Source organism: Amblyraja radiata, chromosome 10, assembly GCF_010909765.2.
Source record: "Amblyraja radiata isolate CabotCenter1 chromosome 10, sAmbRad1.1.pri, whole genome shotgun sequence".
Taxonomy (NCBI): Eukaryota; Metazoa; Chordata; class Chondrichthyes; order Rajiformes; family Rajidae; genus Amblyraja; species Amblyraja radiata.
The window spans coordinates 50,303,955-50,331,233 of NC_045965.1; the positions used below are offsets into that span (position 1 = coordinate 50,303,955).

The 27,279-nt window shown below is 41.4% G+C and overlaps 1 protein-coding gene across 2 annotated transcripts in view; it reads right to left on the bottom strand.

Annotated features, from left to right (window-relative positions):
- The window catches only part of st3gal3 (ST3 beta-galactoside alpha-2,3-sialyltransferase 3), a 378,440-nt gene that overhangs the window by 316,398 nt on the left and 34,763 nt on the right, over positions 1–27,279 (bottom strand). The window lies entirely within an intron of this gene.

Sequence of the window (27,279 nt, forward strand, 5' to 3'; positions counted from 1 at the left end):
ATATGGCTATAGAACATGTTGCATTTGCAGCACCCATCCAAATCTACACAATTTATTTGAAAACTAAAAATGTACAAAACCCATCTCTGACAAAACACGTATCTTTTCTCTGTGTCAGACTGTTTGTCCAATGTTATTTTGTAGAAGGTACAACTCCCCAAACAAACCCAGTACTATAAAGTACAACAACGTCTGCACCATTGCCTTCAATTCCATCCACCTATTCAGCCGTTGACTCATACGGAATCACGTTTTCAATTAAATATCATGTATGACACGCCAGGTCCTTTCGTTCACTTTGTTTATTTGTTGACGCAAGACATCAACCACCCACCTATTTCCATCACCCCTTTATACCCCCCCCCCCTCCCCCTCTCCAGCTTCAAGCAAACACTCATCCTTGCCTTTATCACAATCAGATTTTCTTACTTCAAATGCTCTCCTGGTCTTCGTACTTTAGGTTTTTTTTGCACTGCTTCAGATTGCATTACAATATTTGGACCACACCGCTGTATTGCATTTGTGATTGTAATAATTGTTGTATCTATCACTATCACATATATCGTGTGCTCTATCATCTTCATGTGAACAAGGTATTTCATTGCACCCTGGTACATCTGACAATGAACTCATCTTAATCTGAATCCTTTGATGGGTTTACATCATGCAACTTCCTTTAGCCGAACATTTTACTCCAGCTTTCCATGCATCTGTTCATCCTTACCATGACCTAAACCCATGCTCTGAATTTTTATGACTCGGACTTTGGAACTCTATTTAAACTCTAGAAACATTGGAATAGAAATTGGCTATTGATCCTCTGTGCTGCTATTCAATGTCATTAAAGCCAATTTGAGACCCAATTCCACATATTTTTCTCTTTCCCATTTGTCATAGTTAGAGTCATGCAAAGATAGTGTGGATGCAGGCTCTTTGGCCCACCTAATCCATCCCCATATTCTACTATTACACACCAGGGGCAATTTACTGACCAGCATGTATGGCTCATATTTTGCTTGATGAGCTTACAACCCAGCTGTATGAATATTAACTTCATTAACTTCAAGTAACCCTTGCTTTCCCTCTCTCTCTCCCCATCCCTCCCCCATCCTAGTTCTTTGACCAGTCTGACTGTCATCCTTTGTATGGTATGTTGTTACCTTCGCCTAGCTAAAATATTCTACATTTTCTCTGACCTTCATCTCCTTTGATGTCTCATTTTCACACCTTACCCATCCATATCTCCATCTCCCTCTCCCCTGACTCTCAGTCTGAAGAAGGGTCTTGACCCGAAATGTCACCCCTTCCTTCTATCCAAAGATGCTGCTTGACACGCTGAGTTACTCCAACATTTTGTGTCTATCTTCGGTGTAAACCAGGATCCGCAGTTCCTTCCTCCACGGCATGTCTTTGGGACTTAGGAGGAAACTGGTACACTGGGATGAAATCCATGTGGTTACGAGAGAATGGGCAACCTCCTCCAAACAGACATCACCTGAAGTCAAGACAGAACTGTGGTCTCTGGCATTGTGGCTCTATTTATGGCACCCAAGCCTCACATTTACCATGATGTCTTTAGTTAATAAGAATCTAAATATCTCAGATTTAAAATTTACAACCAAGCAGTGTTATTTGTGGAAGGGACTTTCAATCTTCTGCAACATGGTATACCCCAACTTCACTCCTGAAAGTCCTGTATCTAATAAGGCTGTGCAAGACAACCAATCAATAGAAATGTTATCTCTGCATCAAACTTACCACTACCCCACAAAACCCTGGAGGCTTCAAATAAACCATCTCAAACTCAAAGATATGGACAACATCTTAGTTTATGTCATCTCATAATATATAAGTTATGAGATTACATACACTCTCATAATTTATGAGAGTTTTGTAATCATAAAATCTTTCAAATCCAGGTATCATTCTGCGATTCTTTCAAAAGCCAACATATTCTTACCGTTGTGTAAAGACATACGATTCACAACAAACATACCAATAAATCAAAAATCAAAAAGCCATAGATGCTGGAATGCTGAAATGAAAGAAAATGTTGAAGTATTCATCATCTGTGGAAAAGCAGAGTCAATGCTTCAGGTCAAGAGACTTTCATAAATGTAACATATCAACGAAATGCAGAGCTTTTAGCATTTCCTGCAAGCGAAAATTAAAAATAATCTATTTTTGAAAATCTCTGACAGCAGTACTTCAATTGCAGGAGGCTGCTAAAGTCCAATATGTAACCACAGTAACCTTCCACACATCATAATGACAGCACTTCACAAAGTGGTGAAAAGAACTGGAAACGAACAATGGACTCTCAGAAAAGAAAATGTCATATTCTGAACATTGTAGTCCTTTTTTAAAAAATAATAGATAATTAGCCCCACCAGAGCTCTAAACACATTAGACCCCAAATGAGAACTTCATGATGATTACCAAAACAGCTGGACAATTTAATCAGAATCAGGATGTTCAGCCAAATGTTAAGCAGCTGGAGCAAACAATCCAAACCAAAACACTCTTTACATATGTTTTTCTGCATGAATTAGAAATATTCAGCAACATTTCAAAGTAATACTGTGTGTGTATAAAGTTTGGGACAAAGACCCATCATTTATTTATTTGCCTCCGTACTCCACAATTTGAGATTTGTAATAGAAAAAACCCACATGTGGTTAAAATCTGACATTGTGCACTTTAACCACATATGGTTTTTTTTATTACAAATCTCAAATTTTGTGAAACCAAAATGTTTCACCATGTAGAAATTACAGCAGTGTTTATAAATAGTCCCCCCATTTCAGGGCACCCTAATGTTTGGGACACAGCAATGTCATGTGAATGAAAGTAGTCATGTTTAGTATTTTGTTGCATATCCTTTGCATGCAATGACTGCTTGAAGTCTGCGATTCATGGACATCAATTGCTGGGTGTCTTCTCTGGTGATGTTCTGCCAGGCCTGTATTGCAGCCATCTTTAGGCTTATGCTTGTTTTGGGGACTAGTCCCCTTCAGTTATCTCTTCAGCATATAAAAGGCATGCTCAGTTGATTTCGGATCAGGTGAATGACTTGGCCACTCAAGAATTGACCATTTTTTTTAGCTTTGAAACGCTCCTTTGTGGCTCTAACAGTATGTTTGGGATCATTGTCTTGCTGTAGAGTGAACTGCCGGCTAATGTGTTTTGAGGCATTTGTTTGAACTAGAGCAGATAGGATGTGTCTATACATATCAGAATTAATTATTCTACTACCATCAGCAGTAGTATCATCAATGAAGATAAGTGAGCCAGTACCATCAGCAGCCATACATGCCCAAGCCATTACACCCCCACCACCATGTTTCAGAGATGAGGTTGTATGCTTTGGATCTTTGGATCCTTCTCTGCTCCATACTTTGCTCGCCATCCCTCTGATATAAGTTAATCTTCGTCTTATCTGTCCACAAGACCTTTTTCCAGAACTGCGGTTGTTCTTTTAAGTACTTCTTGGCATCTGTAATCCGGCCATCCTATTTTTGCAGCTAACCAGTGGTTTGCATCTTGCCTCTGTATTTCTGTTCATGAAGTCTTCTGCGGACAGCGGTCATTGACAAATCCACACCTGACTCCTGAAGAGTGTTTCTGATCTGTCGAACAGGTGTTTGGGGATTTTCTTTATTATAGAGAGAATTCTTCTTTCATCAGCTGTGAAGGTCTTCCTTGGCCTGCCAGTCCATTTGCGATTAGTAAGCTCACCAGTGCTCTCTTTCCTCTTAACAATTGATTTTGGTAAGCCTATTTGGCTGATGTCTCTAACATTTTTATTCTTGTTTCTCAGTCTCATATTGGCTTCTGACTTCCATTGGCACAACTTTGGTCCTCATGTTGATAAACAGCAATAAAAGTTTCTAAGGTGATGGAAAGACTAGGTGCTGAGAGCTCTCTAATACCTGCATTAAGGAGGCAATTAAACACACCTGAGCAATTACAAACACCTGTAAAGCCATGTGTCCCAAACATTATGGTGCCCTGAAATGAGGGGACTAAGTATAAATACAGCTGTAATTTCTACATGGTGGAACCAAAATGTATAAAGATTTATTAAAATCTGACAATGTACGCTTTAAACACCTGTGATTTTTTTCTATTACAAATCTCAAATTGTGGAGTACAGAGGCAAATAAATAAATGATGGGTCTTTGTCCCAAACATTATGGAGGGCACTGTATTTGCAGAAAAGATATGAAACTGCAACACTTTCTAAAGATCATCAGCGTGTGTATGACTGGTAAGGCGAAGGGATGGAGAATGATAAACATTTTTTCCACGTCTACATTTATCAAATATAATAATTAGAAATTGTACAAGAAACACGTCTCATTGAAAGATTTCATCAATGCAATCTGAATTAAATTATGCATTCACATGTTTGGCATTGTTTCTAATATAAATAAGATTACAAAAGCAAACAAGACCGATAATATCATAATGTAACCCATGAAAGAAAGCGGTTTCCATCAAGTGGGAGCACAGGACGGAATAATGAGTGTTTGATTCTGTGCTCCAGGGCAGTCCTAGAGCAGTGATAGTGCTTCACACAAAACCGCAAACAATTCTGTTTTCCTTCAAGTGTTAATTATATGAGCCACAAGAAGTTCAAAATAACAGAAAATCTGTCCATCCTTGAATAATTTGAGGGATGTCATAATGTGAATATCGTTTCACATACGTTTACGAACATTTGAGTGTTAAAACTGCCTGCAATATAGATTATAACTCATTATTCAATACTGATGTTAAAAAATAATAAAATGTTATTGTTACATTGCTAACATGACATAACCATTACACCGAAAGCACTGATAAATTGTTAATGTATTTGCCCCTAAATGTGTACATATACAAAGCAAAGCAAAGGCACTAGAATTTTAAGCAACTGCATGGAAAGAATGGCACTTAGTATTCAATTGTATTGCACCACCACATAACTACTGAACTGTGACAGGCACTATTGTTATATCAGATGTTTGAGAGATGACCTTGTCGAGGTGCAGACATACGACAAGAAGTTAATAAGGAGGATCTGGAAAATCCCTTAAACCGCTTAGAACCAGACATAATGCTACCAAGAGGCAAATTCAGGAAGTTCTTTTTTACAAACAAACAAAGTGAAGATGTGGGTACTTTCAATGGAGGCAAATACTCTGAAATTATTTTAGTAATAACTGCACCATTGTTCAGGATAAATAAACTGAAGTTAGACAAATAGCCTTCTTTTTCATAATCATCTTTTAGTTTTGGAGTATACAGTGGTGTGTATGTGACAGCAAAATTACAATCAAAACATTTCTTGCTGCTCCTTCCCATGCATAGAATTTTCCCCTATTAATCACTGCTCAGAGTTTGTACAAATTCAGTGGGCCAAATGTTATAGATATTTTATTGTCACATGTTCCAAGCTACAGTGAAAAGCTTTTGTTTGAATACTATTCAACCAAATCGGGTAAGATTATACATGATGGCAATGAAACCAAACTACAAATTCAACAGGCAAGAAATTATTCCTCAGTCTGGTGGTGCTTTCAAGCTTTTGTGTCTTCTGCCTAATTGAAACATGGAAAAAGGTGTATGACCGGGGAGGAATTGGCCCATGATTATGTCCGCTGCTTTCCCAGGGCAACATGAAGTGCAGATGGAATCAGGAGTGGGCAGTCTGGTCTATGTGATGGACTGGGCAAAACCCACAATTCTCCTAAATCTCTTTTTGTATTAGGCAGAGCTGTTCTAAATCAAGCAGTGATGCAACCAGACAATATACCTTCTGCAGTGCATCGTTGAAGTTGGTAAAAGTTGTTGGAGACATGCCGAATTTCCTCAGTCGCCTGAGGAAGTAGTGGCGTTAGTGTGCTTTTTTGGTTGTAGCTTCAATGTTATAGGTCTGGACAGGCCATTGGTTATATTTATCCCAAGGAAGCTCTCTACCAGTTCCATTCGGCGCCATGGATGCTGATTGGGCCATGTACTCCACCACACGTCCAGAAATCAATAACCAGCTCTTTCATCTTGCTGACATTGAAGGAGAGGTTGTTCTGCACCATGTTGCCGAACACTCTAAATCCTTCATGTACTCTATCTCTCCTTTCCTGCCATTACTGTTACCATCCATAACCAAATCATCTTTCAAACCAGATCATTTTCCAACACAGGGTTCAATTAGCCAAATCGACCTTTCAAATATCCTGGTCTTATGCACACATATTACTAATAAATGGGTCCTTTTCAGGGGGGATGTAACTTAGTGGAATATCACATGGATCAGTTCTTGGTCTTCAATTGTTTACAAGTTGCATAAATGACCTACAGGAAGGAACAAAATCTAAGGTTTCAAGTTTGCTAATTATACCAAATATTATGATGAGGACATTGAGCTTCTATTTAAAAAAAATAATTACTTACTTCCATTTGAATAATTGTTAAAAGTCCAAGCATGTCAGAGTTATTGAAAAACTTAAAATCCATGGCAATGAAACTCTGTCCCCAGTTTTGTCTTGTGGTGAAGAGTTTGACAGGGTATTCTTGGGGCAAAGCCTCTATATCACAAAATGGTTCAAGTCAAGTCACATCAGGTCAAGTTTACCGTTACATGCCTAAGTATGGAGAGTTATAGGTACAATGTAAATCTTGCTTGCAGCAGTATCACTAGTACATAGACTCATGACAACAAACAACAAAAATCTGGAAATCTGGGACAGTGAAAATATATATTTGAAAAATAAGTCTATCAGAGTGCAAAGGATGATGCGTTACAGCAGTTAAAGGGGGGCATTTGGCTCATTAGTCACTATCCACGGACGATGCGGTCTCCCAGGTCTTGTACACCGCTCTCTCCCATCTGGACAGCCAGAAGGGGGGCTACGTGAGGATGCTGTTCATAGACTACAGTTCAGCCTTCAACACGATAGTCCCCACCAGACTGGCCGGGAAGCTAATGGAATTGGGGCTCAACACCTCCCTGTGTGCCTGGGTCCTGGACTTTCTCACCGCCAGGCCCCAGGTAGTCAAGATGGGAGGGAATACATCGAAGTCCCTCACCCTCTGCACAGGATCGCCCCAGGGTTGCATCCTCAGCCCCCTATTGTACTCCCTGTACACACATGACTGTGTGGCTAGGTTCAGCTCCAACTCAATAATTAAGTTTGCTGATGACACTGTGGTGGTGGGCCTGATATCAGACAACGACGAGAAGGCCTACCGGGAGGAGGTGGCTGGTCTAGCACTCTGGTGCCAGGATAACAGCCTCCTCTTAAACATCAAAAAAACGAAGGAGCTGATCATGGACTTTAGGAGGGCACATCATCCGAGGACGTACACTCCATTGAGGATAAATGGGGATCCTGTGGATAGGGTGAACTGTTTTAAATATCTGGGAGTCCACATCTCCGAGGATATGACATGGGCATCACACGCCTCAGCACTCGTGAGTAAGGCAAGGCAGCGCCTTTACCACCTCAGGCAATTGAGGAAATTCAGAGTGTCTCCGAGGATCCTCCAGTGTTTCTACGCAGCGGCATTGGAAAGCATCTTGTCCGGGAACATTACCATCTGGTTTGGGAATTGCTCTGCCAAGGACAAGAAGGCTCTGCAGAGAGTAGTGCGTTCGGCCGAACGCTCTATGGGAACTTCACTTGCCCCCCTGCAGGAACTATACATCAGGAGGTGCAACTCCAGAGCCAACAATATCATGAGAGACCCCTTCCACCCCTGCAACGGACTGTTCCAGCTGCTACGGTCAGGCAAACGCCTCTGTTGCCATGCGGTGAGAACGGAGAGGTTGAGAAGGAGTTTCTTCCCAGAGGCCATTCGGACTGTAAACGCCTATCTCACCAGGGACTAACTCTACTGAACGTTTTTCCTTCCATTATTTATTATGTAAAAGAATATGTGTGTTATGATTGTGTTTATAGTTTGTTTGGTTATTTGGTTGTTTGTCTTTTGCACAAAAGTCCGCGAGCATTGCCACTTTCATTTCACTGCACATTTCGTATGTGTATGTGACAAATAAACTTGACTTGACTATACCAGGACTATCCAGCTAGTCCAACTCCCCACCCTCTTCTCATATCCAACCCCATTTTTAAGCAACAGATAACTAAATTGCCTGAGTTCTGATCACTGGATTCCAGGGGAGAACAATAGGTATTTGAAGTATGTAGGAAGGAACTGCAGATGCTAGTTTAAATCGAAGATAGACACAAAATGCTGGAGTAATATAGCGGGACAGGCAGCATCTCTAGAGAGAAGGAATGGGTGACGTTTCAGGTTGACATCCTTCTTAAGACTGAATGTTATGTGACTTTCAGATTGAAGAAGGGTCTCAACCTGAAATGTCACCCGTTCCTTCTCACCAGAGATGCTGCCTGTCCCACTGAGTTACTCCAGTGTTTTGTGTCTATCTTCAGATATTTGAAGAATATGAAAATACTAATCTCTTTTTGACAGCCATTTTTCCATGTGACTAATTTAGTAAAGTCCAGGCATTTAAAAATCCATTCTGCAATTTAAAACTAAACTGCAATTTCAATAAAAAGGTTACATGCATGGAAATCAAAAAATAAACCTGGCCCTATTTGGGAGATTGACAGGAACTGATTTTTTATTTAATTGAATGTGTTTAAGAGCTTAACTCTGCAATCAAAAATATTTTGTAGCAAAAATGTCTGGAAGGAGGAGCTGTCTTGTTTGGAGGCAAATTATCCAAGTGGATTTGGTGCTCATGCATTTGGAATTTCTTGTCTGTACAGATCATGTACAAGGAATAGTCTCTCCTGACCCAATGAGCTGGCTGGCTGACAAAATCAACTGGGCACAAGTGGTTCTTTATGCAGCATGTACATTGCGAATCTGCCCCAGAGGGACACAGAAAAGAACTTCTTTATGCTCCCATGACCATTTAGCTTTGCTCAGTCACTGATTGTAGAAACCAAACATGGCAGAGAGCAGCATTCCTCCTTAATGTTCCTGTTTCCCCATAGTTTATTTTATCACTGATATTTTAGGTGAAAAGTGCAACCCCAAAAAATTCCTGTTTAAATAGAATATTGCAAATTTGATCAATTTATCCCATTAAAATATTCTTTCTTTTCAACACAGAAACATATGTAACACAGAAAAACAAATGATGCATAAATGACACATAATTTATGTACAATTTACATACACTTTATGTTTTCAATAAGGGGCAATGAAATTGATGAAGTTGCTCAGGCAGCCGATCAAGAAGGCCATTTTGTGCATCGGATCTACATCGTGAAAATCAAACTCATAATGAAGCCATTATACAATTTGCTTTCCTAATTGCTAGTTACACTTGCATATTAGCTTCCAATAACTTGCGTAAAGGTCAACTAAGTCCCTGAGAACATCAACATATTCCCATTTATCATTATTTAATAAATGCTCTTCTGTGCAACAAAGCAGAGTTTCACATTTTTCTTCATTAAATCCCATCTGCCACACTTAGCATCTCTATATCAATACAACCGTGCCGCACAGGAATGGGCCCTTTGCCCCACAATGTTCGTATCAAACATGATTTAAGTTGAACAACCTCATCTGCCTGCACATAATCCATATCCCTCTAATCCTTGCACTTCCGTGTACCTATCTAAAAGCCTGTTAAAGAAACTAACGTATCTGCTTCCACCACCACCCCGGCAATGGTTTCCAGGCCCCCACAATGTTGTGTAAAAAAATATTCCCAGCACATATCCATTAAACTTTCCCCCCTCACGTTATAGCTATGCCCTCTAGGGCATTTATAACTTGAGATAAAGGTTCCGACTGTCTAACCTGTCTATGCCTCTCATGATGTTGTAAACTTCTATCAAGTGTCCCATCAACCTTCGACATTCCAGAAAAAACAATCCAGTTTATCCAGCCTCTCCTTGTAGCTGAAACCCCCTAATTTAGGCAGCATTCTGGTACACCTACTCTGCACCCTCTCCAAAGCCTTCACATCCTTCCCGTAATGGGGCCACCAGAACTACATTTAACACACCAATTGTGGCTGAACAAAAGTAAACAAGGCATCCACATCAAGCCTCTTTACATCCACAAGCCCAATTGGTTTTATTAACGTGGAGATATGACATCTGGTCCCCCAGCCAAATCGCTCAGAGTAGACTGAATAGTTGAGGCCCAATCACTGATCCATAGAATATTAGAAACATAGAACACAGAAAAATAGGTGCAGGAGTAGGCCATTAGGCCCTTCGAGCCAGCACCGCCATTCAATATGATCATTGCTGATCATCTAAATCAGGGGTCGACAACCTACGGCCCCCGGGCCGAATGCGGCCCGTAACCCGAAATCATCCGGCCCGCAGGCGTAAATTTTCCCCGTAATTATCCAGCCGGCAGATTTCCATCATCTCCGGTACCTCCCGGGCCCGAGGCCGCTGCCCAGTAAGGAGGCCTGCGCTGGCGGCCGCAATGGTGGAGCCGCCGAGCATCACCAAGCTCTGGCTGTACCGCATCCAGCGCAAAGCCGCCGGCACGGCCGTGCACCTTCTGTGTCTGGGCTTCACTGTCGGGATTGGGGTTGTCAATAGGCCGGGGACGAGTGAGTGTGAGTATTTGAGCCACCGCCTTCAGGACAGAGCCAAGGCAATGATTCGTAGATACGCCATGTTCGTGAGCGCCCCTAACGAGGGGCCAGTGCTCCGGGTGGTGTCCTCGAAGGGGCGGGATCTATGTGAACACGTGATTTGATGCCTGCCATCCGGGGTGGGATGGGGGCGGGATCCATGTGTACACGTGTAGATGTGGCCCGCCATCCGCTCACAGACATGCGTCCTGACCCCGATGCAGAACAATGTTGCCGACCCCTGATCTAAAATCAGTACCCCGTTCCTGCTTTTTCCCTCGATTCCTTTAGCCCTAAGAGCTAAATCTAACTTTCTCTTGAAAACATCCAGTGAATTGGCATCCACTGCCTTTTGTGTCAGAGAATTCCACAGATTCACAACTCTCTGGGTGAAATTTCTTTCCTCATCTCAGTCCTAAATGGCTTACACCTTATTCTTAAACTGTGACCCCTGGTTCTGGACTCCCCCAACATCGGGAACATTCTTCCTGCATCTAGCCTGTCCAATCCTTTAATAATTTTATATGTTTCTATAAGATACCCTCTCATCCTTCTAAATTCCAGTGAATACAAGCCCACTCACCCCATTCTTTCATCATATGTCAGTCCCGCCATCCCTGAAATTAACCTGGTGAGCCTATGCTGCACACCCTCAACAGCAATAATGTCCTTCCTCAAATTAGGAGACCAAAACTGCACACAATACTCCAGGTGCGATCGCACCAGGGCCCTGTAAAACTGCAGTAGGACCACCTTGCTCCTAAACTCAAATCCTCTCGCAATGAAGGCCAACATGCCATTAACTTTCTTCACTACCTGCTTACCTTCAGTGACTAATGTACAAGCACACCCAGGTCTCGTTGCACCTCCCCTTTTCCTAATCTGACACCATTCAGATAATAATTTGCCTTCCTGTTCTTGACACCAAAGTGGATAACCTCACATTTATCCACATCATATAATATTTCATTAGTTATCGCCTAAATCTGAAAAAAAAGATTTATTCCCACTCGCTGCTTTTTGTCTGTAAACCTGTTCTCAATCCTTGACAGCACACTACTTTCAACAACACGTGCTCCCACCTTGACTGCATGGCAAGTCAAATTTCACTACACCATTTGGTGTATGTGATAATAAATGTCCTTTGTATCATTTGTATCCTTGTTGGCAAATCCTTCTGTAATCTTCTCAAAAGCTTTCGTACACTCTTGGTTCCTCCTTATCTATTTATGAGTCACATCCTCAAAATATTCCACCAGATTAGTTATTCCACCAATTTCCTTTTCATAAATCTTCGCCAACTTGTTCAATTCTATTGGGGGTTTTTTTAAGTGTTCTGTTATCAAAATCTTAAAGATAGATCCTTGCACTTTCCCTCCTATTTACATTTGACCAACAATTCGATGGTTCCCCATTTCACCTCTTTGACCTAATGACTATTTCCAGAATTTTCTGTACTGATATTTTTTTTACATATCTGCAGTTTTATTTTACCTTTACCTTTCCTTTAACCCTATTTTCAATTTTTCAATTGTTTAAAGAAAGACTACCAACTTGAAATATTGTCTGGCTTTCTCTCTACACAGTGCTTAAACTTGCTGAAAGCTTGCAGCATGCAGACTCTTTGGACGTCTTAATTACATTTAATTATTTGAAGCTTCCATGCATTCACCTCTGACCAAATGCACCCCGTGCTATTCTCCACCATGGGAGGCCAGTAGAGCTGCTGCCTCACAATGCCAGTTCCGAATTCAATCCTCACCTTGTGGAGTTTGCACATTTTCCCTGTGATCACGCGAGTTTCTTCCAGGTGCTCCTGTTTTTTCCTCACAATCCAAAGATGTGTGGGTCTTGTAGGTTAATTGGCCTCTGCAAATTGCCCTGATTGTGTAGGGAGTGGATGAGAAAGTGGGACAACAGAACCAGTGAGAATGGGTGATCAATGGTGAGCTTGGACACGGTGGGCTGAAGAGCCTGTTTCTACGCTGCATCTCTGTACACAGTGCTGTTTAAATGCTAACTTTAAATCATTGCAAAACAAGTCAGTTTGACAAGATCTGGTGTTGATCAGCGCAGCATGTGCTCAATGTTATGCTGGCAGGAAGAGTAACACACCAAAGCTAAAATGTGCTCAAGACTGAATTACAATTGACAGCACAGCATACATTTGGCCCACATACCCTTGCTGGCGTTTTAAGAAAAAACACCTATATAGACCAAAGTATAACAAAATGTTGACACAATGAACTGCAAATTCTGGTTTACAAAAAAAGACAGTGCCGGAGTAACTCAGCAGGTCAGACAACATCTCTGGAGAACAGGTGACGTTTCGAATAGGTGTTGAATAGGTGACGTTTCGGGTCAAGATCCTTCTTGTCTGAAGAAGGGTTCCGACCCATAATGTCTCCTATCCATGTTCTCCAGAGATGCTGCCTGACCCGCTGAGTTACTCCAGTACTTTGTGTCTTCTTGTCTAAGAAATTGTTTCTCTTTTCATATGTGCATCCAATTGCCTTTTGAAAGTTACTACTGAATCGACCTCCAGCATCCCTTCAGCTAGTGCATCGCAGGTCACAACAACTGCATAATATTTGCTAAATCTCCCACCTGAAGCCAGCATATCCTTCAAGAAGTTGTACATTTTCCCAAGCACTGCATTAAGACTGCAAGATGATACCTGAGAATCCCTTGCCGGGGAAGAATAAGAATCGTAGACGTATGCCCCTGTCCCACTTAGGAAACCTGAACGGAAACCTCTGGAGACTTTGCGCCCCACCCAAGGTTTCCGTGCGGTTTCCGGAGGTTTATGTCAGCTTCCCTACCTGCTTCCACTACCTGCAACCTCCGGCAACCACCTGCAACCTTCGGGAACCGCACGGAAACCTTGGGTGGGGCGCAAAGTCTCCAGAGGTTTCCGTTCAGGTTTCCTAAGTGGGACAGGGGCATAAAAGTCTTTTTTTTTCAGCAAAGAAAAAGGCCCTTTGACCCACCATGCCTCCGTCGACCATCAAGTACCCATTCTTACTAATCCCATTTACCAGCACTTGGTCTATTGTCTTCAGTGCCTTGGGAACTCAAGTGCTATCCTCTGAATACTTCTACATGTTACGAGTGCCTGCCTCAGGCAGTGTGTTCCAGATTTCAACCACCTTCTGGGCAATAAAGTTCTTCCTCAAATTCCTATTAAATCTCTTACCCAAGCCCTAACTTACAGCCTATTTCCTTCGCTCTATAGATGCTGCCTCACCCGCTGAGTTTCTCCAGCATTTTTGTCTACCTTCGATTTTCCAGCATCTGCAGTTCCTTCTTAAACCCTAACCTATATCCGCTAAGTTTACATATCTTTACTCTATGGAAAGTTCTACACTTTCTACCCTATCTGTGCCCTTCATAATTTTGTACACCTCTGCCACATTCCCCCTCAGTCTCCTCCATTTCAGGGAAATATTCTAGATATTAGAAAAGGATCTCATTATTGGAATGTTATATTGGACTCCAGATTCAAATAAAGATTTAAAGACAGGCACAGTTCAAATTCACTTGGATAATGTATCAACTGCAATGATATATAACAACGAGGAAAGACTCAAACATACAAGGTTCTTTCTTTATTGGTATTGTCTGTCCCTCCAGGTTGCGGAAAAGGTGGTAGTGAGCTACCTGCTTGACCATTGAAGTCCTTCTGGTGAAGTCACATCCACAGAGCTGTTTGGAAGGGAGTAACAGGAGTGAGCCTCAGTTAAAATTAAGGACTGGCAATATATGTTCCAGTCAGGCTGGTGTATGCTTTGAATGGGATCTACCAGGGATGGTATTCCCATGCACCTGCTGCCCTCGCTCTTCTTGGTGGTTTGGGAGGAACTTCTGGAGTTGTCAGTGCGAGTAACCACACTGCATTCAGTAGAAGTTACGGACTGCTGCCATAGCTTAAAATGTTGATGGTCAAGATCTCTGATGGTGGTGCCATTGAATATAAAAGGCCGGTGATTAGACTCTCTTTTATTATAGGTGGTATTGCCTGCCACTTTTGTAGCAGGAATGTTACTTGCCTCAATGTTGATTAAGTTTTGCAATTTGTAGGAATAACCGAAAAGCTACTTTACTCTGGATGCTGAAGATGTCCCAAGCATGCACCATAAATTCTTCTTTCAACTAGTTTTTTTTTTCATTCCAATGCTCTTGCTATTCTCCCTGAATTTCATAGCTTTACCCACCTCACGCCCTCACTGTTTGGCTTCCTATTGTTTTCCTCTTGTTCCGAGGGACGGCACAGTTGTACAGCGGTAGTTGCTGCCTTACAGTGCCAGAAACCCGGGTTCGATCCTGACTGAGGTTGTTGTACATTCTCCCTGTGACTGCATGGGTCATCTCCCACACTTAAAGACGTTCAAATTGTAGGTTAATTAGGTACTGTAAATTGTAAATTATCCCTATTGTGTAGAATAGTGCTAGTGCATGGGGTAATCGCTGGTCGGCGTGGACTTGGTGGGACGTTTACACACTGTATTTCTCAAGTCTAATCTCCAATTATACGCAAGGCCTCAGAAAGGCAGGCTGGTTTCATATCATTAGTTAATACTGGGGCATAGTAACAATGATTACTAATGTTTGAATAACTGGTAACGGAATCAGTCAATTGGTAATGACGTAATCCGATATAGGATTGACAGCATCTTCATTTGAGCTTTTGAGAATCTAGATTAATTAATTGTCTAAAGCTTAATTAAATGTATAAAGTCGACTGAAATGCGAAGGTTGTCTTCCTTCTTCATTTGGCAGATGTGGTAATATAAATATCTATGTTAAATCTCAAATTAAGCAAAATTAAAGACTTTAGCAAGCATTGCATGCCAAAAGAAGTAGCAATATCAATCAGTAATTAAAATCAATACGAGACATGGGATGAAAGGAGAGAGCTCTATGAATCAAGTGGCATTAAATGACCAACCTTGGTGTATTGATTGTGGACACGCTAGTTTAATAAAGAACTGCAGATGCTGATTAATACACAAAAGGTCACAAAGTGCTAGAGTAACTCAGCAGATCAGGCAACATGGAGAACATTATGTTCATGAACTCCAGAGATGTTGCTTGACCTGCTGAGTTACTCCAGCACTGTGTTTCTTTTTCTGATTCAGTTAGTGATCAGTGCTTCAGTCATGTAACCTGCATTGTTGATGACTGTTACATATCCACCTTATAATACCAACAGTTAACAAAAATGCAAAGAACCTCGTTCTTTATGCCCGATACATATTGAATGGAGTATATTCCATTAAAAAGCCCAAATAATGTTTTTACAACGTAGATTTCTGATGTTAATTTATGAGCAGTATACATGAAAAACTGATGCAAATTTATGGCTGTAGGCTAAAAAAGGTGACCAGCTAACCAAACTGCAAAGTAAAAAACATTCATATAATCCTCAACATATCAGTGGATAAGTAAAATACAGGAAGCATAACATTCTTCTCCATAGTATCTTTACTTTGCAGTCATGCCACATCTTACAGTAAATCATCAGTTCCATGGAGTTCCACCTCCAGTTTAAATTCCATTTGGAATATTTTGGAGGACCAAGAAACCAAGAACCAAGAGATTTCAATAACCATTGCATGGGAGTTTCCAGGTTTAATGGCTAGTCAATACTGCATTCTCATCTGGGACTGATGCAAATGGTACAAAATGCCTTGCCAAGAAGAGAAGAAAAATACTGAAGGCTCCCACACTCTAGTTAATACGGTGGAAAATGCACGTGTGGAAAAGTGATGAGAACAAGGTCATGAGAAGCTCTCCATAATCAACAAGATTGCCAACAGTGTGCATACTCCCTTGTGAATAATGCCAAATTGGCAGGATATCTGACCAGCTGTCTGTAGACAAACATAGCACATACACAGGCGTGAGTCATCCATTCAGGAAAGATGTGGAGGAGGGGTAGGAAGGGCATGTGTTGAAAGAAAAGTAATTAGAGGAAAAACTTAAATTCTCTCTTCATTCCCCTGTACACATACCACTGCATGCTGTTGAAATGATAGTTTCAGATTTAAATAGTCTAGATAAATTAATGAACTGCTGAAAAAGTGCCAGTCTGAATGAAATGCAAAAAGATGCTGTTCATGTACAGATTATCACAATATGTAAACTAATGAATAGTACTGGTTCTAAGAGGTCCAACCCAACATGCTGATGCCAACTAAAATGCACAGTGCTGGAAGAACTCATTGGCTTGGGCAGCATGTGTGGAGTAAATAGAAAGGCAACGTTTTACGTCGGGACTTTGTGCAACACTTTCCTCAAGATTCCAGCATCTGCACTTTCTTGCATCCAACTAATTCCAACTGATATGCTGCACAGTTTATGCTTTTACTTCAGCTAACAAATTCCAGGATCTCACTTATGGAGATATTTAAATCAAATTGTGATTTGTGGTGGAGACTAATTTCTCTGAAGGGCTTCTTGAGACTCAGCAGTCACTCACTCCTGAACAGCTGGCTGAAAAAGAACACACAAGCTCTGAAACACTCAATTGAACGTGATGCCAAACATTAACAAATTCTGCAGACTGGAATAATGGTCACACCAATATTGTACAGCTAAAGTATTGCCAGGAAAGTAGCAGCCATTTGTTTATAATACAGTAGACATTATGCATCCACTCAAGAGCTGTAAATAAAACCTCTAAATAAAAGTGCAGAGTAATTTTTAGTTTCTACACAAAATGTGCACTTCCACTGATTGATGCACAAACTGTGCATGACAAAGGTAAATATTTTATATTAAATTTACTGTGTAAAGCACACATTCTTAAATATTAGCAGACCCATGATAAAAAGAGGAAATTAACAGCTAAAAATACAATCAGACCACAATTCACTTTTCTCTTTTATTCATACATCTGTCATAATGCCATTTCTTTCAGTGCAATTGACAGATTAACACAACTATTAAAAGATAAATTTGGTAAAACAGCCAGACTACATTATACGAGCGTCTGAAGAAGGGTCTCGACCCGAAACGTCATCCATTCCTTCTCTCCAGAAATGCTGCCTGTCCCGCTGAGTTACTCCAGCATTTTGTGTCTGTCTTTGATTTAAACCAGCATCTGCAGTTCTATCCACAATATACGAGCATGCATTTGGAAGTTTGCACATTTGAAGGAACGGAGATAGTGCTACTTTGTATTTTGACATTTCTCTTCTTCATTCCCTTTTAGGTTTAAATACAAAGATTAATATAGATTTTCAGCCCCCGCCCCTCCCCACATCAGTCTGTAGAAGAGTCTCGACCTGAAACGTCGTCGACTCATTTTCTCCATAGATGCTGCCTCACCCGCTGAGTTTCTCCAGCATTTTTTGTCTTCTTCCGATTTTTCCAACATCTGTTATTCCTTCGTAAATAATATAGATTTTCATATCACCTTGAATACCCTCGCTCTGTTTAGTTTCTTGACATTTACTAAGTGACTTGCCTACACAGTACAGAGACACGGCAGAAAATTGCAACTTGCGGGGTAGGAGGGACTCCGACTCACAGGGAGAATATGCAAACTCTACACTGACCGCACCAAAGATCAGATTGAGCAGCAAGGTACCTGTTCTAACTATGGCATTGATGTGCTGCATTCCATACCATACTTTACTGCACCACAGTTAAGGCTGGTTATCTGACCCAAGCCCACTGGAGCCCAACAAGGTGTAACACAAGTAGGCTGTGGGCCGAGCATCAAAAATGTGTCTAGAATTTAACTTTCGTGACCCATGTATCGGAACTACATTTTGCACAGATTTAGATAAAATATAATTGAGAAGGAAGTCATAACTCGTCAGTGCCAAAAGTTGCACATTAATTAATTAAACTAATTAAAAAATAAGATCGAAAAATTAAGCGTCATCACACACACATATATATATATACACACACATATACACATGCATATATATACATACACACATATATATACATATATATATATATACACACACATATACACATGCATATATATACATACACACATATATATACACATATATACATACATATACATGCACACACACACACACATACATAAACACACATACATACACAAACACACACACATACACACACATCAGGCACATGCCGTGAGTAATTACTCAGGGTAGGCAATCAGTCGGCTTTTAAAAAAAAATTAAACCGCGCATGCGCAGATTGTTATCTCCGTAAAAATAAAAAATAAAAATAAAGACAGTAACAATTCAATTTGCCCAAGGCTTCCAAGTCTCCTTTATTCTGAATTACTGAATGGGCGGGGGGTGAAGGGTGATGGCAGGTGGAGAGATGGTGGGAAAAACGGGAGCACAGGGAAAAGTTGAATCAGTTGTCATCTAATTGAATGACAACACTTGTTCAAGGGACCAATTGGGGGGAGAGTTCCTTTCACAGCGTGTGGAGAGTCTGTGCCAGGGGTAAAGTTGCGGGGAGGGCAGGAGTGTTGAGAAGGAGGGGGTCGGGGATAATGACAGTAACTCACTCACCGCTGCCGCGGCGCTCCGGGCGTGGAGCCACCGCATTGTAGCCGGGGATAGAAGCAGCTTGGATAGCTGCGAGCGGGAGCCGACAGCAGAACTGGCCGCCACTTCAGCGCCTTCTGCCGTCCCGCTCACCTCTAGCAGTGCTCTCAGTCTGAAGACCTCTCTACTGCCGCAGAGGTCCGGCTCCTGAACCAGCCTAATTAATGGGTGAGGATCTCTTAGATAGGCATAATTCTGCCATGCGTTTACTATTTCTATTTAGTTATTACCATTTTATAATTTTAGTCAGGGTACCTTAACGGCAATCAATCAATCAATTCATTATTTAATTGATTAATTGTCTGTCTATCTATCTATCTATCTATCTATCTATCTATCTATCTATCTATCTATCTATCTATCTATCATAATAATAATAAATTTTATATTTAATGGGCGCCTTTCATACAAAATCTCAAGGACACCTTACATAGTAATCGGAATAAAAACATATAATCGGAGTAAAACAAGTAATTAAAGACATCACAATGACACAAATTAAAAACAAAATTCAATCCAAAAACAGAAAATCAAAAACACAGTGTGAAGAGAGAGCAGTGGCAACCAATTCGTGCCAGCGTCCACTCTCCCTTCACGGCAGCCATCTTGGACACAGACCTACAAGACTACAGTTAGACAAAAAAAAAAGATCTATCTATCTATCTATCTATCTATCTATCTATCTATCTATCTATCTATCTATCTATCTATCTATCTATCTATCTACCTATCTATCTAACTACCTATCTATCTTGTGAATATGACTGTAATCATATATAATTATGTATAATCATATTATATAAAAATAATAATGAATATAATTGTGTGTATTTTGAATGAGACTGCCGCAGAGGTCCGGCTCCTGAACCAGCCTAATTAATGGGTGAGGGCAATTCCTCTGGGTTCCCCCGTTTATTGAACTCCACTGATTGCCAGTGTGCAGAGTGGGGGTCACAGCCATAGTGGGACTGGGGCAGTGCCAGGCTGGGGGAAGGCTAAGGCACCTTCCACTGACAGGAAAATGCTTGACCTTAACCCGCCCTCCTTCCAGAGCTGCCCACGGCTGGAGCTGGAGCCACTTTGTGACCGGCTGCGGGCTCCGTATGTGTGGCTCCGCAGCGCATCCACCTCGGCCAGCATGCCCTTCTGGATCATCATGGTGATGATGGTGGGGGGCAGCACTGCCCTGCACGCCGCCCGGCCCGCCTTCAGCACCACCATAGCCCCGGCTCCGTCAGTCTGCCCGCTCGCTCGCTGCAACACCGCCCTACCCACAGCCCGACCGACCACTCACAGCACCCACCAGCCATCCGACCACTCGCAGCACCCACCGGCCATCCGACCGACCACTCTCAACACCCACCGACGACCCAGCCCAACTCTCACCACCCACCGGCGGCCCGACCGATCCTCCACAGCATACATCGGCCTATCAATAAGCCCGACCGACAGATTGACCGACAGATTGACCGACTGACTGACTGACTGACCATCTGACTGATCGACTGAACAACCGACTGACTGACTGACTCTAACCCTAACCCAACCCTAGCTCTATATTTGTTATTTATCATTATTTAACAGTTCACATCATAACTTTATAAAGATAAATCAATTGAAAAACAAAATTATCAGCAAGGTTAGCATTACCTTTATTCCTTGGAAACCTTGTTATTGTTTTGATGTAATGAGGAGGCAGCCATGATCCCAGGGTCCTCGCTGCCTAGCGACCATAAAACAAAGCACGGGATTGGTCAATTGGCGTCCGACCTCAATGTTAAACGTGCATTGATTGGACAATTACTACTCGGAAAATTTGAGCTTTTTCTCATATTTTAAAAATGTGCAGGTTTTGGTCTTGACGAGTTTCAGGTATGATTTATATAATATTTTTACACAATATGTTAAAAATTCAGGTAGTTCCGTGAGTTGTGTCACGAACTTGAACGAAAAAGCTCCTCGGCCCACATCCTAAAGAAACTGCAGATGCTACAGCTCCGGAAAAAGAAAACAAAGAAATGTTGGGGAGACTTAGCAGGTCAGGCAGCATTCTGTGGGGAGAGAAAGAGAACTAACTTTTCAGATCAATTACCATCATCAGAACTGAAAAAGAAAACAAATAGATTTTAAGTTGCAAGAGAGGGGTGCAGTGGAAGAGAAAAAAGTGTGCAAAGCCCAATTTGTTTGATGGCATCATTGCTTTTGGGTCAGACGGAGATAAATGAACGGGAGTAAATCACAGCCGATGTGTTTGGAGGAGAATGGAAATAAGAGTATAAAAGAAGACAGCCAGAAAGTGTAAAACAGCAGATGGGAATTGTGAAATGCAGAACACAGCAGTTGTTTTTTTTAATTGTGTATTTGTGTGTTCTTTATCATTGTACCGCTGCTGGCAAATTCATTTCACTTGCACTTTATGTGCAATGTGACGAATAAAACCGTATTGTATTGCATTGTATATTGTATTGTTAGAAATCTGAAATAAAAGGGTGTGTGCGAAAGACACCCCATATCATATGTTTTTTTCTCTTTCCACAGAACTGTTGTCACGGGTGGATGATCTGGAATCAGAATAACCGGTTCTGACAGAAACAGGAAAGGCTCCTTATCTGAAGTTGCTAAATTCAATATTGAATTGTAAAAGGTGTAAAGTGCCGCAATCGAAAATAAGATATCACATCTTGCTCCTTGTATATACAGTGGCTTGCAAAAGTTTTCATACCCCTTGAACTTTTCCACATTTTGTCACGTTACAACCACAAACGTAAATGTATTTTATTGGGATTTTATGTGATAGACCAACACAAAGTGGCGCATAATTGTGAAGTGGAAGGAAAATGATACATGGTCTTCAAATTTGTTTACAAATAAAAAACTGAAAAGTGTGGCGTGCAAAAGTATTCGGCCCCCTTTACTCTGATACCCCTAAATAAAATCCAGTGCAACCAATTGCCTTCAGAAGTCACCTAATTAGTAAATAGAGTCCACTTGTGTGTAATCTAATCTCAGTATAAATACAGCTGTTCTGTGAAGAACTCAGATGTTTGTTAGAGAACATTAGTGAACAAACAGCATCATGAAGCCCAAGGAACACACCAGACAGGTCAGGGATAAGGTTGTGGAGAAGTTTAAAGCAGGGTTAGGTTATAAAAAAATATCCCAAGCTTTGAACATCTCACAGAGCACTGTTCAATCCATCATCCAAAAATGGAAAGAGTATGGCACAACTGCAAACCTACCAAGACATGGCCGTCCACCTAAACTGACAGGCCGGGCAAGGAGAGCATTGATCAGAGAAGCAGCCAAGAGGCCCATAGTAACTCTGGAGGAGCTGCAGAGATCCACAGCTCAGGTGGGAGAATCTGTCCACAGGACAACTATTAGTCGTGCACTCCACAAATCGGGCCTTTATGGAAGAGTGGCAAGAAGAAAGCCATTGTTGAAAAAAAGCCATAAGAAGTCCCGTTTGCAGTTTGCCACAAGCCATGTGGTGGACACAGCAAACATGTGGAGGAAGGTGCTCTGGTCAGATGAGACCAAAATTGAAGTTTTTGGCCTAAATGCAAAACGCTATGTGTGGCGGAAAACTAACACTGCACATCACCCTGAACACACCATCCCCACTGTGAAACATGGTGGTGGCAGCATCATGCTGTGGGGATGCTTTTCTTCAGCAGGGACAGGGTAGCTGGTCAGAGTTGATGGGAAGATGGATGGAGCCAAATACAGGGCAATCTTGGAAGAAAACCTGTTAGAGTCTGCAAAAGACTTGAGACTGGGGCGGAGGTTCACCTTCCAGCAGGACAACGACCCTAAACATACAGCCAGAGCTACAATGGAATGGTTTAGATCAAAGCTTATTCATGTGTTAAAATGGCCCAGTCAAAGTCCAGACCTAAATCCAATTGAGAATCTCTGGCAAGACTTGAAAATTGCTGTTCACAGACGCTCTCCATCCAATCTGACTGAGCTTGAGCTATTTTGCAAAGAAGAATGGGCAAACATTTCAGTCTCTAGATGTGCAAAGCTGGTAGAGACATACCCCAAAAGACTTGCAGCTGTAATTGCAGCGAAAGGTGGTTCTACAAAGTATTGACTCAGGGGGGCTGAATACTTTTGCACGCCACACTTTTCAGTTTTTTATTTGTAAAAAAATTTGAAAAACATGTATCATTTTCCGTCCACTTCACAATTATGCATCAGTTTGTGTTGATCTATCACATAAAATCCCAATAAAATACATTTACGTTTGTGGTTGCAACGTGACAAAATGTGGAAAAGTTCAAGGGGTATGAAAACTTTTGCAAGCCACTGTACAGTCAAATTCAATAGAAGTAAACAACTTCAGATAGCTATGCTTTCCTGATTATGCAAGAACTGAGCAGAACTGAGCAGTTCAATAGCAAAAATGCTAGTTACTCCAGCATTTTGTGATTACCCGCAACATTCCAGAATGACGTGTTCAAAATCTCACAATTTCAGTATGTTATTTCTTTCATCTACAGGCTATCATTTATTCATCTTCAAACAGGTCAGCTATGGGTACTTGATGGCACGTTAGGCTGAAGTGCTGTTCAGTGCCGTATGACTCAATGATTTACAAGCATTCATTCTCCAGTCGTGGTATTGAAAGCAATTGTGTAATTTGTATCATCGTGGTCTCCATTCTCCCAAAGGGGACCCAAGAGGTAGGTTTTTCCATACTGAGTGGTAGGTATATGGAACGAGCTGCCAAAAAGTTGTTGATGCATGCACAGTTACAACATTTAAAAGACATTTGGCACAGGATAGGAAAGGTTTAAAGAGAAAAGGCTAAAATACAGGCTAATGGGACTCGCTTACAGTAGGAAGACTCCTTGGTCAGCATGGGCATGACTATAAAATGGTGCAAAATACAATGCCAATGCAGAGGGTTAGATGGTGTGTGTATAATTTTATCGATCCTGAATGCGGGTGCTGTCTGTACGAAGTTTGTAAGTTCTCCCTTTGACCACATGGGTTTTCTCCAGGTGCTCCAGTTTCCTTCTACACTCCAAAGACATACAGTTTTGCAGGTTAATTGGCTTTGGTAAAAAATGTTAATTGACCCTATTGTGTAGGATAGAGCTGATGTAAGGGGGTGGTTGCTCATCGACACGGACGCGCTGTATCTCCAAATCTAAAAATCAGATCTCATCTGATTTTGCATATATTAACCTCCATAGTAATTTTGTAGATAGGAATTATCATTAATCTATATATTGAGGCATATAGAAGGCAACCAGTGAAATGTGAAATCACATTCAATAAAGGTCAAAGAAAACCACCAATAGACAATAGGTGCAGGAGTAGGCCATTCGGCCCTTCGAGCCAGCACCTCCATTCAATGTGATCATGGCTGATTATCCTCAATCAATACCCTGTTCCTGCCTTCTCCCCATATCCCCTGACTCCGCTATTTTTAAGAGCCCTATCTAGCTCTCAATTGAAAGCATCCAGAGAACCTGCCTCCACTGCCCTCCGAGGCAGAGAATTCCACAGACTTACCACTCTCTGTGAGAAAAGGTGTTTCCTCGTCTCCGTTCTAAATGGCTTACTCCTTATTCTTAAACAGATTTAAGTCAACATGGGTGAATGTGTCAAAAGGCAGACATTATCCAGCATGCTTAACTTATCAAATCGTTGATGCTTAAAACGTATGAATAAAGTAAAAGTAAAAGACTCACTGGACCAAAGTCTCTCTAAACTAAACTAAGCATGTTGTAATGGCTCATTCTTGGTCACGCGTGACCAAAAATATGAAAAATTGTGGAATTACATTACAGGTATATTGTTTTGTACTGTATATAGGATTCATATTTTTTTCAAAGTTTATCAAGTTAAATATTTATGTTATGCTGATAATGTTCGTTTAGGGTCAGAGGTAAAATACGACTGGTCACGTGTGTGACTTCACACGTAAGCTTTTTTTTTTTCCATAACTCAAGTTTTATCTTACAAACTCTTGTGAATTTTAAAAAGCTAGAATGTTCATATATTTAGCAGACATGCATTGTAGTTCTGTCGGTAGGAAAATAGCAATGAATACGATTAATCTCTTACAAGAATTTTTCAATGTATTACTTTATGTGATGCCATTTGGTAACGTGTGTAATATTTTGAGTCACTTGCCAAAGAATGGCCCTCATTCTAATTTAATCCATCTAACCGCACATGGCAAAGAGCCCATTCAGTCTTTCATGCCAGCACTAGCACTGATCCATTCTTCAGTATAATTTCATTTTGTGGCAATTGACTGTACAGGCAGCCCCTGACGTACATAATAGGCAACCTATGTAACCTTGCACTTGCATAAGCAATTCACAATGGGTGGTCCCTTTTCCTGAATGACCTGTGTATTACAACGGGACAATGGCGAGGGCTTCCTATCCACTTCAAAGATATAAAAGTGTTGCCCGGGTTTGGTGCAACACTGGGATGGTGGGCAAGTATGAGGAAGATGGCTGAGATCAACTCCTGGCCAAGTCACCGGCATCTTCCACAAGGTAGACACAAAATGCTGGAGTAACTCAGCGGGTCAGGCAACATCTCTGTAGAGAAGGAATGGGTGATGTTTAGGGTCGAGAATTAAATCAGCATCTGCAGTTCTTTCCTACACCTTCCACAAGGTGTTCCTGTAAGCCCTTCTTAACCAACTGCTGCACTGTCATGTTGTTGCGGCTCACGTTGCAGTGCCTGGCCGACAACGCTTTCTTCAGGCACCACCACCTACAGAACACACTCGGTCACCATGGGGATCTCTCCCCTCTCACCTGTTGCCATTTCTTCCTATCGACTGTCACTGTCCACTCTGCATAACAACCCCCCCCCCCGGAGTCACTGACATTTTCCACATTGCTCTGATGGAGGAGGCAGCGGCGACTCAAGATGGTGTGGACAATGTGGCAGCTGGAGAGAGGGGAGCGAATGAGCATATCCCAAGGGTCTACAGAGTCTACAACACGAGCCACAAAAGCCGTGTCAACAGAACGGCGCGATAGCTGATGAAGAACTGCTCAATGGTGCAAGCCAGTACCATCATCTTACCTAGCTTTAGGTTGAAGCTACATAAAGTGCTGGAGTAACTCACCAGGTCACGCAGCATCACTCGAGAACATGGATGGATGACATTTTGGATCGGGATACTTCAGCTTGTTTCAGTCGTTTTGTGTGTCAACCAACATCCGCAGTTCTTTGTTTCTACCTGGTTTTAAGACGATTAATAGTTGCGTAAAATCTGACTTGCTTAGGAGTTTATGGAATGTAACCCCTACGTGAGTTAGGGAGTGCCTGCATTGGGGTAGCGCTGTAAACGGCTTCTGTCAATGTCCATATGAATAGAGTCCATTTGGCAGTACATCGGGCTTTTGACAAGCACTAAATATATTTCAGCATGAGTCACATCTTCCAGGAGTTAAGGGTGGGGGATAGGGATTAGAGTGAGAAGAAAATTGGAAAATAAAACAAATCTCAATCTTGTCCTTAGTCCAAGTTAAAAAACAAAGCTGTTTAACATGCAATCAACTGGGAGAGAAATTTGACATTTAAACAAAATTCAAATTGCAAGGACATTTATATACAAATTTTCTAATTTACAAGAATTTGGAATATAGTTTGTATGGAGAAACTCAGCGGGTGCAGCAGCATCTATGGAGCGAAGGAAATAAGCAAAGTTTCGGGCCAAAACCCATCTTCAGGTTTCGGCCCGGAATGTTGCTTATTTCCTCCTCTCCACAGATGCTGCTGCACCCGCTGAGTTTCTCCAGCATTTTTGTCTACCTTCGATTTTCCAGCATCTGCAGTTCCCTCTTAAACAATATAGTTTGTATAGTGAGATATCAAAGGCAAATGATCTCAGTGGTCTTGAAAACAATACTCATCTATTTAAAAAGGGTTGGTTCCTTAGTGACCTGACTGCTGAAAAATCAGCTCATTTATCCAATTCAAAATCACTTAGAGATCACTAAAACTTGGAAAGTGGGAAAGCCTAAGAACAAAGGAATTTCCACAGAGAAATGCAAATTGAACTACAAGGGCAAAAAACTCATTCAAGTAGGGGGGGGGGGGGGCAGGGAAGTAACA